General features: G+C 30.5%; 1 protein-coding gene across 1 annotated transcript in view; it reads right to left on the reverse strand.

The window, feature by feature from the left end:
* LOC142225302 (ATP-binding cassette sub-family G member 1-like) overlaps positions 1–10,027 on the reverse strand; it is an 89,052-nt gene extending 79,025 nt beyond the window's left edge. Inside the window, exon 1 of the mRNA XM_075295079.1 lies at positions 9,574–10,027. The gene's annotated coding sequence lies outside the window, so the exon portion shown is untranslated. The remainder of the gene's footprint in view (positions 1–9,573) is intronic.
* Between the last annotated feature and the right edge of the window lie 2,404 nt (positions 10,028–12,431).

Genomic DNA, 12,431 nt, shown 5'->3' on the forward strand with positions numbered 1-12,431 from the left:
ACGAAATCTATAGACTCAAAAATTAAGTCGGCTAATGCACTAGGGTGGAACACAATGTTAGTAAAAATATATGGGAAACATTTAAATCTGAAGCAATTTTAAGGAAACTTCGCAAAAGTTTATTTATGATTTATCGCTCGATATATATGTATTAGCAGTTTAGGAAAATTAGAGTCATTTTTACAACTTTTTGATTAAGCAGAGGCGATTTTACAAGGAAAACGTTGGTATTTTGACCATTTTTGTCGAAATTAGAAAAACATATATATACGAGCTATATCTAAATCTGAACCGATTTCAACCAAATTTGGCACGTATAGCTACAATGCTAATTCTACTTCCTGTGCAAAATTTCAACTAAATCGGAGTTAAAAATTGGCCTCTGGGGTCATATGAGTGTAAATCGGGCGAAAGCTATATATGGGAGCTATATCTACATCTGAACCGATTTCAATCAAATTTGGCACGCATAGCTACAATGCTAAATCTACTACCTGTGCAAAATTTCAACCAAATTGGGCCAAAACTCTGGCTATTAGAACCATATTAGTCCATATCGGGCGAAAGATATATATGGGAGCTATATCTAAATCTGAACCGATTTCAATCAAATTTTGCTCACTTGACTATACTACTAATTGTACTCCTAGTGCAAAATTTCAACCAAATTCGGCCAAAAATCTGGCTTCTGGGGCCATATAAGTCCATATCGGGCGAAAGATATATATGGGAGCTATATCTAAATCTGAACAGATTTCAATCAAATTTTGCACACTTGACTATACGACTAAGTGTTATGTTTGTAAACAATTTCAAGCAAATCGGTATAAAACTCTGGCTGCTGGGTCCATATTAGTGCATATCGGGCGAAATATGGGAGCTATATCTAAATCTGAACCGATTTCTTCCAAAATCAATAGGGTTCTATTCTGACCCAAATTAAGAACATGTGCCAAATTTGAAGGCGATTGGAGTTAAATTGCGACCTAGACTTTGATCACAAAAATGTGTTCACAGACATACGGACGGACGGATGGACGGACGGATGGACGGACGGACATGGTTATATCGATTCAGGGACCCACCCTGAGCATTATTGCCAAAGACACCATGTGTCTATCTCGTCTCCTTTTGGGTGTTACAAACATATGCACTAACTTATAATACCCTGTTCCACAGTGTGGCGGGGTATAATAAAATATTTCATATTTTTCTAAAATGGGAGAAGTTTGCTTAAATTGAGTTCATAAGTCTATCAAAGGAGAAAATGTTACTAAAATTGTACCTGTTTTGAACTTCGTATAGTGCTAAAAACATTTTAACAATTATTGAATCTATTTTTTTTCCTTCAACGTATGAAATTTTCTTAATCAACATAAAAACATTATTATTTTTAATAAATTTTCCTCAATTTGACAAAAAGTATTAACTTATTTGTAAGATATTACAAATTAAAAACTATTTTAGTTAAAATTTTCTAAAATAAACCAACATTTTCTTTCATGGCGGGTTCACTTTTTTTTTGTGTACTTACCTATTCATACATTGTATGTTTTCTAATGGTGATTTCGTTTGGGGAAAAAAGTGTTGCATACAAATGGTACAACATTTTATGGTGTTACCACAGTGTTGCCGAAACCCCTTGCAATGACAACACCGTTTGCGTGTGAAAACGAACAAAAAAGGTGCAACACTGATATTTCGGGTATTATTAACTATAGGCGGGTATTAAGTTCGAGTTTAAGCTGAGTACTATGTTCAGTTTTCAAGCTGAAAACCAGCTTGCTTTCACGGTTACTTTTTTTAATTAATTAATATAGAAATATAAAATTATTTGCAATCAATTCCTTGGATCATTTCCTTCCATTATTTGGTAAGACTTGATCAAAATATAATCGTCTTCATACATATTTTTGTACTTTTAGTTTAGTGTTTTGGTGAAAAACCCGAACATAGTACTCACCTTTAGCCGCTAAAATCGCCATTTTTCACGATTACTTTTCTTAATTAATCCACTTTAGGGAATACAAACTTTGTGAAATTTTGCTTTGGGCAAGTTATAATAAAATTTGCAACAAATATATATAATTTTATGCCTTTTTTACTGGCTTAGTTTTTAGCGGCTAAACTCGAACTTAATTATTGGAATCTCGACTAAAGGTCAGTGCTATGTTCGCTTTTCGCATTGAAATTTTCGGGGTTACTTTATTAAAACATTTCAATATAAAGTAGATAAATTAACTCAATTGGTTCGGAGTTTCTTGTACATCTAGATTTCGGGAAGACTTTACAGGAATATGTTTGTTTTCATTTATAATTTTGATTATTTCAGGAAAAGTAATCGCCAAAATATAGTGATTTTCAACTCGAAAACCGAACATAGTACCCACCCTAACACGCAAATTTTTCTTGAACTAAGGAAATTTGTTTAGAACTTTTGATTTTATATATTTTTAATGATCTTCTACTTCAGAGTACAAATTAATTACATCCTCAACAAAGTTTTTAACTCGCCGTTGGTCATTTCATCCAAGCAATGATGTTGTAATTTCTTCATCGTCATCAGAAGAACTTCTCTCCAATAGCGCATCTACAATGGTGTTGGCCAAAAAACGCATTTGCTTTTTACATTTTGCTATTATATTAAAAATATTTAATTGTCGCGGCACTAAACAATTGATATGCTTCTTCTTGGTAAATTAATCAGCTGTGTTGAAGAAATTGAACAGCAACTACAATACACGCACTTTCTTTTGCATTTTCAACAACGCTATTATTTAGGTCGGAGAATAAAAGCGTCTTCAACATCTGATTGAAAGTGTAACCGTCTGCACCGTAGACCAGCTACGGTGTAAAACGGGTTACACTTTTGCTCTTGCAATGAGTAACTTCCCGTCAATCGAACGTGCACATTTTGGGTAGGCTGCACTGTATTTTCCAATCGAACAAAAATTTTCGATTTATGGGGGTAAGGAGTAAAATATGCAACATATTTTTTATCAATCGAAATCACCATAAGGTCTGTAAAATATTGCAATGCACATTGTTCGCAATGAATCTATTTTTAAGATAGTTCCCCCCTATTATATCCACTATGTTTATTGAATTTTATTAAAAAAATAATGTATGAATGTTTTACATACAAACAAACTTTCCTTATCAGTCAGGCACAAGTTTATGTAAATTGATAGTGCTTTCAATGAGGACAAATCAACTTCAAATAAATACATACACTTGGGTTATTGCCCAGGTAAGTTTGCAGCGATTATTGGATCAAAGGCAAACAAGATCTATAATTAAATTTGTAAACACATTTCGGGAGTTATTGAATTATCAAAAATGTTATAAAGCAGATGTAGATCAAATGAATATTATTGGCTGGTAGAAAAAAAGATTAGATTATGATTACCCTCATAGAAAATATCGTACAGACTTGTTAAAACGTGCCAAGCAAAGGTATCAATTGCTTTGATATGTAAGACAAAGTAAAATGGTTTGTATTTGCTTGCTGTGATTTAATTATACACCCAGAAAAAAGTGACCCCTTCTTTAAGTTAAAATGAACTTATTGTGAAGAAAGTTGAACTTCGTATAGCGCCAAAGACATTTTTATTTGTTTGAACGATGTGATTTTCGTAGAAATTAGGAATAATGCATTCCATATATTAGTTAACATTTTCCTATATTTATATACCACTATACTACAGAATGAAAAAATTTAACTAATTTGAATTCATATATGGAATGATTTTATTGAAATGTTTTCATTCATTTCGACAAATCTTACACATTTGTGGTAAAACTTTTACTTCATAATTAGAACTGCTTACCTTCGTTTTTAAATACAATTTTATTTATTTCTATAAGAAATTTTATCTTCAATAAAAGACATGTTTTATTAATATATTGAATATATTTATTAAGAAACAACAGCATCGAATTTCTTTGAAATATTAGTTTATTATTCCACTATTTCCAATTTCCGTGTGATATTATCAACTGTAAAACGCACTTTTTCTTCTTCTTGTACTTTTCACTTTTAATAAGTTGCTGCCTAACGATTTTGTCCTCCTTTTACAATTTCAATACCTACAAATATAAAAAATCATAAAACATTTTTGTTGCAAAAGGTTAGCGTCACTGAATATTACCTGATAATTGAAGATTCCAAAATGAAGACAAATGAAAGGGTTGTTATTCTGCTGGTGTTTTCTTTCTTTATACACTATCACGAACATTGATAGATTTATTTAAAAAAAACGAAAATTTTTCTCACTAATTTAAAATAACAAATATTTTATATATTTTATTTGTTATTTATTATATTATTTTACCATATTATTTTTTAACAATCTCTCCGAAACAACGCGATTCCAACTAAAAAACAACCGACGCGCAAATATATCGATTACACCCACGCGCAAACACATCGATTACGATGACAGGTATCGATTACAGGTAGACAATAGAAATTTAGGAAAATTTCCTATATTCTAACAAGTGTGTTTCCTTAAGTTTTGAAAGGATTGCATAATTCTTAGTACGAATGAACTAAAATATTTTTCTATGCCAAGTGTTGTTCATATGTATGAAAAACTTTCTATTATAAAGGAAGTCGCAATTATCATTTTATAAGAAATTTTACTAATTTTGAGGAAACTTGGTTTTAGTTCGGTTTTTGTTTATTTTTACGAACGCTTTGTTATCGGTGAATAAAATTTTCTTGTTCAGTAGTAAATTCTTATACCCAGCGAAGAAAATAGTATGAGTAAAATTCCATGCCTTATTCTAGTTAATGAACTATTCCTAACTGCTTACAGTTTAGGATTTTTTTACTGAAACGAGTAAATTTTATTATTTTTCACAAAAATTTACCTTAATGTAAATAAAATGGATAAACTATATTGATGAAAATTTTTTCCTTTAGTTTCAAAGGCACTTTTTTCTGGGTGTACAGTCGACGACAGAATTGGCCACTATTAAACCGGTTTCCTTTTAATAAACCGTGCTATCCGGAAGATAGTTTACGATGACAGGACATGCCATAAATATATTTAACCATTTCTTCCATATTCCCACATTTCTAGAATCCTTCGCCCGAGTGTAGTCCACTCTGGCTGGAAGATTTTGGTATTCTTCTCACACTGAAAAAAAGCATGCCCGGTTCCAAAGATTTTGTCTATACTTTAAAAATGTTGGTATTGATTCCGAGCCCAAGAAGCGGAGAATACATGTAGGGATAAATTTAAGACACAATTGTCTTTTAAATTTGGGTTTTGTGTACTTGCTTCTAGGGAGCAAATATTATTTTTTCGTCTTTTTTTCTTCATATGCTATCAAAGTCCTTTAAAAACGAGTTAACGACAACCTTATTTTCTAAATTAAGACTCGACTTCCAGTAGGAATTATGCTATGTTTGAAGTAAAAAACGACTTTAAAATAAAGTGTTGAAAAACATGTCATTAAACGATTTTTTGCTTTGTAGTCAAGATGCAAAAAGACAACAAATCTAAAGACAATGTCATTAAATTTAAAGATTTTTTCTGAATTATTAAAGTCAAGTTGAACTTAGCCCACACATTTTTTCTTTCATGTTATGATACGCATTTTTAAGTCAAATCACTTAATTATAAGGACAATACGACTTCATTGAAAAGTTTATCGATTTTTGGACAAGGAAAAACTTTATATTCTATGCTAAGCAAAATTTGCATTCGTTTTTTAAAGATATGAAATCTTTGACCTTACGACAATATTTTTTTCAGTGCAATATCGCACTGGGTCCATGCTCTTTTTCCTACCACGATGTTTATCTTGAACTTTGTGGTGTGCGAGACTGTTTGGATTTTTATGTAAAGACAATAGATGCAATATGGCACTTAGAACATCAGTATCTGTATTACAGAATAATTATGTAATAAATAATGTCTTAAATGTTTCTTAAATCGTCGGGTGATTTGATTGCTGAATTACTAACTAGACTATAATATAGCACTATAGGATTAAATATTCCCGGCGAACAATGCTGGGCCTTAGTCCCGACTTGTTCATGCCTATTAAGGTTTTTCATGAATACAAACACACAAAAAATTTTTTTTTCAGATTCAATCACGAAATTAATTGATCCATTTAATTTTTTAATTGAAATGTCTTCAATCACAGAAATGATAGTATCAATTAAACAATTAATTGACAGTCAATTAAAAAATTAATTGATCCAATTAAAAAATTAATTGATACTATTATTTTTGTGATTGATTTTTGTTTCAATTAAAAAATTTGTTGAATCAATTAAATTTTTAATTGAATATTTTTTAAAACTCAATTAAAATTTTAATTGGAAATTTTTTCGTGAAATTTTTTTGTGTGAAGCCAGTGTGCTTTTCCGCACTTTTTTTGTTTGGAAATTGGAAATTTTTTCGTGAAATTTTTTTGTGTGAAGCCAGCGTGCTTTTCCGCACTTTTTTTTTGTTTGGTTCTGCCTTTGTAAGATTTATTTCTATACGATTTTACATTGTTAATTTTTCCATTATATATATCTATATTTACGAATAAATATTCCTCTGCACTTTTCTATCTACACTGAGAAAAATATTGTCATGAGGCTAAAGATTTTATGTCCTTAAAAAATACAACTTTTGCTTCGGGTTGAAAACCCATATCACTGATATAAATTTTTTTTACATTATACAAAAGACACCCAACCTAACATAGTCGTTTTGTACTTATAGTTAAGTGATTCGACTTAGAAATGAAATGAGAATTTCAAATTTACTAATTATGAAAAATTCTTCGAATTAATGAATTCGTATTTAAGTTTTGTTTGAAAGCAAAAAAAAAAAAACTTCCAAAAACACACAAAAAATATTTTTTTGTCTTCAATAACAAAATGAATTGATCAAATTAATTTTTAATTGAAATGTCTTCAATCACAGAAATGATAGTATCAATCATCAAAGTCAATTAAAAATTCATTGATCCAATATTGAAAGAACAAATGTATGTAATTGGTTTTTGTTTCAATTAAAAAATTTAATGAATGAATTAAATTTTTAATTGAATATTTTTGAAAACTCAATTAAAATTTTAATTAGAAACATTTTCGCGATATTTTTTTCTGGAGATATTTTTCTATATTTTATTTTAAATACTTTTTTACTAGAAACATAGCATAATTTCTACTTGAAGTCGAGACAGGATTTGGAAGCTTAAGTTGTCGTTAATACGCTTTTGAAGGTAAAAAGTTGAAAAATCGAATAATGTTTCACAGAATGTTTCCTAGAATCTAGTACGAAAAACTCAAATTTAAAAGAAATTGTGCCTTAAAGCTACCCTTACTTCAATTCTCCTCTTCTTTGGCTCGGAATCAATACCAAATCCATTAGTGTAAAGAAAACATCTTTCGAAGCGGGAATGTTTTTTTTTTCAGTGATCAAATATGTATGTACTTATACACTCAAAAAAAAAGTGAACTCTCTATTTCACTAAAGCCAATTTAACTTTGTTTTAGTTCATGGAATTATTACATATGGAGAAAGTTTCGTTTACTCTAATAATTTTTTGCGTACGTTAGTTAAATGAACTAAAAAACCGGAAAATTTTGTGAAGTAAAAAGTTTTACTAAATTCGTACTTCTCACAAAATAGTTCATTATTGCTTTAAATTTGTAAATTTTACTACAAATGCATCCATCATGAACTTCGTATGTCACTAAAGATATTCTGGCAATTTTGAAGTCCAATTTTTTCTTTCAAACTACAAGTTTTTTTTTAACCCTTGTGTATGTGATAACACTGGAAGCGATACCAGCGTGATGAGGTCCCGTGGGACCTACAATAAAAAAAAGGATGGTAGAGAGGTTATCCCAACGATATTTTTCGATCATTTACTGTAGGTGGACTCTTCTATAATGCACAAATTGCATATATAAACATTTGGTTGTAAATATAGAGTTTTATTTAATTTTTAATAGGATACAGATAATGTTAAAATTTTTGATTAGTATACTAGTGGCCCTGATGATGGACGCAGGCGTGGTACCTATAAGTATCCTTATACGTACCAAGCAACAATATATTGTTTTTGTAGTTGAATGTTCTTAACAAACTGGATTTTTGAAGGAAAAACAATACGATTTTTTTTAGTGGCGTTCGTTTTGCTCGCAGTATTATGTGCACAGTGGTTGTTTCAAACTTGGTCCAAATTGAGGCACATTTTGCCAAATTCCAGGAGCCGATAGGTCTAGGAAAATGTATATAAATATAAAAACTTATTTCGACCACGATTTCCATGAAGTTCAAATAACTTTTTTTGCACTTTTACTCTCACTATATTGGATATATCAACGGAAGACATAAAATTATGTACTACCAAGCAACGAAACCAATGGAAACTTCAAAAATGACAAATTCTTCCAAATAACGGTATTTTCTGAAAGGATGTTAGTGTTATTAATTGTTCCAAATACGAAAATCGCAATATCTTTACACTGCTTTTTAAACTGTGCTAAAACCACTAATGTAATTAGTAACAGGTCCCATTGGACCTCATCACGCAGAATCGCACTAAACTTTTTCAAATACCTATAAAAACCGATTTAATGATTCAATCACATAAAAATTTTAAGTTTTCAACTTAAAACACTTCAGTACAAGAAGTCATAAACCATCAAGCTGAAATTCATATAAAAGATAAAGTTATGTATGAACAAAAATCAAAAAGGTCCAGCGGGACCTCATCACGCACAGAAGGGTTAAGTGATAAAAAAAAATTATGTCTAATAAATTTTCTTGAATTTGTCGAAAACTATTTACTAATTTTTGTGATACTGGCGTGATGTCAGCGTTTTTAATACTGTTTAGTTAAAATTTTCTAAAAATATTAAAATTAACTAAATGTATTCTTCCTGGTGGGTTCACTGTTTTTTCAGTGTACTAGTCCTACTGCTGAAGTATGAAAACATAACCAAAGCGATAGTCGATAGGCGTCGCGTATTTTGGGAAGCAGAATACCTTAACGGCTAGCGGCGTGTCATCAAATTAAAATCCCGTCTATGTTAATTACTATAAGTCGACATGCCTATTGTATTTATTCGTCGCGGAAAAATATTTCGCCTACCACCTATCGTTATGGTTATGTACATACTTACTTTGGTCGATAAGTATAATGGGAGATTTCCGTCTCTTTGGTTTGGTCAAGAAAGTCATTTCAGAATTTCCTGGTGATTTCAATAATTATGCTGATAATAGAACCGACTGTTAAATATGATAATTTGTTTAATTGCTCTATTTTTTTGTAAAAATGTGGACAAATAAATTAATTCTTTCAATAGTGATTTTTGCACATGTTAATTATATTTCAAATATATTTTTAAAATTTTTGAAATCATACAGGATCGTGGTTTATGGTATATAAAATTAATTTATTTCATTTTTCTCGTGCAAAATATTTAATTTATTTGCAAAACAATACAACATTTCTATTTTGTCTACTGTTTCCATGTCAATAACCGCTTGATTTTTTTATTTGTGTTCTTATTTTTTTTTTTTCATTTTTAGATTTTTAAATATTCACCTTATTCTTGTTTTCTATTTTTAATCGTTTTGTCTTTCAGGCATGTCACACCAACCAAAATGAAACAATTTCGATTTCTTTTAAATATTCACCATTTCACAGTGAATAGGTTTTATGATCTGATTAAATTCAATTTGATTGCAATTTTGTTTTTGTTCGATTAACCAACCAGAGGTCTGAGATAAGGATCGTTTGTATTATTTTTTTTATTTTTATGGGGGTATTATATTTCATTAAGTAGTTAAGAACTTTTAATTTTTATGTTTTTTTTTGGCTTTTATTCACACACAGCAACCATATTTTATTTCACTAACTACTGTGGATTATTCACTATCGCTTGGATAATTAGATCGTGGCCGATATCACGATCCTTTTGTGTTTTGTTTTTTTTTTTTTTTATTTTATGCACGTCATGCAACTAACTACCCCTTTGGCTACAAACACGTCCAAATACTCCGAGTGCCAAAGGCAAACTGAAGACTACTTAAAGTGTGGTCACATACCATTGTCGCTTAATCAATTTCATTTTTCTGTTTGTTGTTTTTATTTCCTTACAACAAAACCAAAAAAAAAATCTGGTGTTGATTAAATACTCATTTGATATCAAAAGAGTATAAGAGAACTTGCTCTTTGAATGAGAATTGATTTTGTTAATTTTCCTCGATCATCTGTTGTATTTGTATTCCTTCGTAGAAAATCGTGTTGATGGCAGACCACTACTATGGTCGACGATTTTCTTATCACCAATGGACTTTTTTGCAATCAACAATGTGACGAAGAGTGTGTGAATGTGTGTGTATGTCAAATAAAGTACCCAGTGTTACCATTGGATATTTGAAAAAGTCGTATTCTCATAAAAAAAGTCGTCACCAGCTTTAGCTTTTCATACTCTGCTTCCTTGTTTATGCGTGACGGCGAAGGCGATTTATTTGAATGGATAAAAGCTAGTTACAATCAACGTCAAATGGACGCTTGGTCTTGTGTAACCCATTTATATTGGAGATCCCATTCATTTGCATAGCGGCTATAGAAAATAACACAAAACTTTATTGAATAGAAAAGAAATACATTTCAACTTATGAACTACAAAATTGCCCAGATTTGGCTCAGCCTTATAACTAGAGTATATATTTTATAAGAGAAAAAATGTATGCAAAAATGGTTGATTTATATGAAGGAAAACTATTAACAAAAACCTTCAATAAAAAATATTTGTAAGTAATCAACTAAATATTACTAGTATAAATTTGAGACTAATGGATGCATAGCTTCTTGAAGCTTTGTGTATTCGACTAAAGTTGTACAACGGTAATACTGAATGTACCAATTCGTTGTAGATGGTTATCGTGACTATTAGTCTTTAGTAGGGTTGTCACCCGGAATAAATCCCGTCCCGAAATCCCGGGATTTTTTATTTTGAATCCCGGGATTTTTCGGGATCCCGAAAACTGAATCCAATTTGTTAAATTTGTGACTTTTTAGCATTATTTATTAATAAATTCGAGTCGCCATTAAGTGCAAACGGCCCTTAGATTTTATACCCGACAAATTGAGTTAATAAACATTTATGGTACACATTGAGTAACAATTTATTATACATGAGGTATACTATAAAAAGCACAATTTCATCAAAAATCGTAGTAAACGATAAGGTCCTCCTTTTAACAATGAGTTCATGTGTAATGTAAGTCTTGCCACATAAAATAAAAAGCAATGATAAAATGTCCGTCGCGTTTATCTGACAAAAATTTGGATGCTTTGATATTTTTAAGAAGTTACTTAAAACGATGAAGTACCATAGGATTAACACAAGAGTACGAAAATATACATACGAGTAATCTAATCAAAATCCTTAAAATTGTTTACTGAGTTAGATAGCAATATGAAATTGCTTTTTAATTTATTTTTATCATAATTTTTTGTTTTTCTTTTCTTCATGTTGTTCAGTTGGACTAAGTGTTCGTTAAATGTGATAGCAATTGGAAATGGCTTTTTAATTTACTCATTTGTTAATAAAATTTCGGGATCCCGAAATAGAATTTACTACTGATTGGTTAAACGAAATGAGTTGCCAGTGATTTTGTGAATATAGATTGTCCACACCCATAGAAAAATTATTACCATACGGGCTCAAATCGATACCGTACGTTATTGATAGTTAGCCAACTCCGTATGGTACAATATCAATACCGAACGGTACAGGCGGTATACAAAGCATGAAAGGGTATTATGAAAATACCAATATGGTATTGAAAATAATACTTAAGCGGTATTAATATTTATACCATAAAGGTATTAATGTATAAACAAATAAAACCAAACCGGTATTGAGTTTGATACAATTTATTAATTCATTTTAGTTTAAACGACTTTTCCCTTTAAAGTATTTAATTAATAAAATACATACATATAGCTCATCATTTTTTCATGCAAAGTTATTCTCTAAAGTCTATGTCCCATCGCAGGCACCAAATGGTTATGGCCACGTACCGCCTTTTTTCTACCAGTGCATGCTTCAGAATGAAAATATTTAATAGAATAATGGAAAAATGTCATTGAACGCGTGTTATTAAAATTATGCTCGAACGAGTAAATTCTTTCGGCATTATTTTTTATAAATTCATAGTGAAAATCTTGTGCATTGTCAGTAATACTTTTCCCCGAAAAAAAACGCCATCGAACAATTGATCGTTGGCAACACTAACCGCTCTCAGCAATAGAGTACATATCAGTTTATCTTCTCTTCCTTGGGTACAACTATGTAGCCTACTTTTGACGCATAGATATCTCAAACGTAGGTGGTCTAAAAATTGTAGTTATTCTCAAATTGTTTCATGTGCTTGTGGGGCAGTAATTAA

Source organism: Haematobia irritans, chromosome 2 (assembly GCF_050003625.1).
Source record: "Haematobia irritans isolate KBUSLIRL chromosome 2, ASM5000362v1, whole genome shotgun sequence".
Taxonomy (NCBI): Eukaryota; Metazoa; Arthropoda; class Insecta; order Diptera; family Muscidae; genus Haematobia; species Haematobia irritans.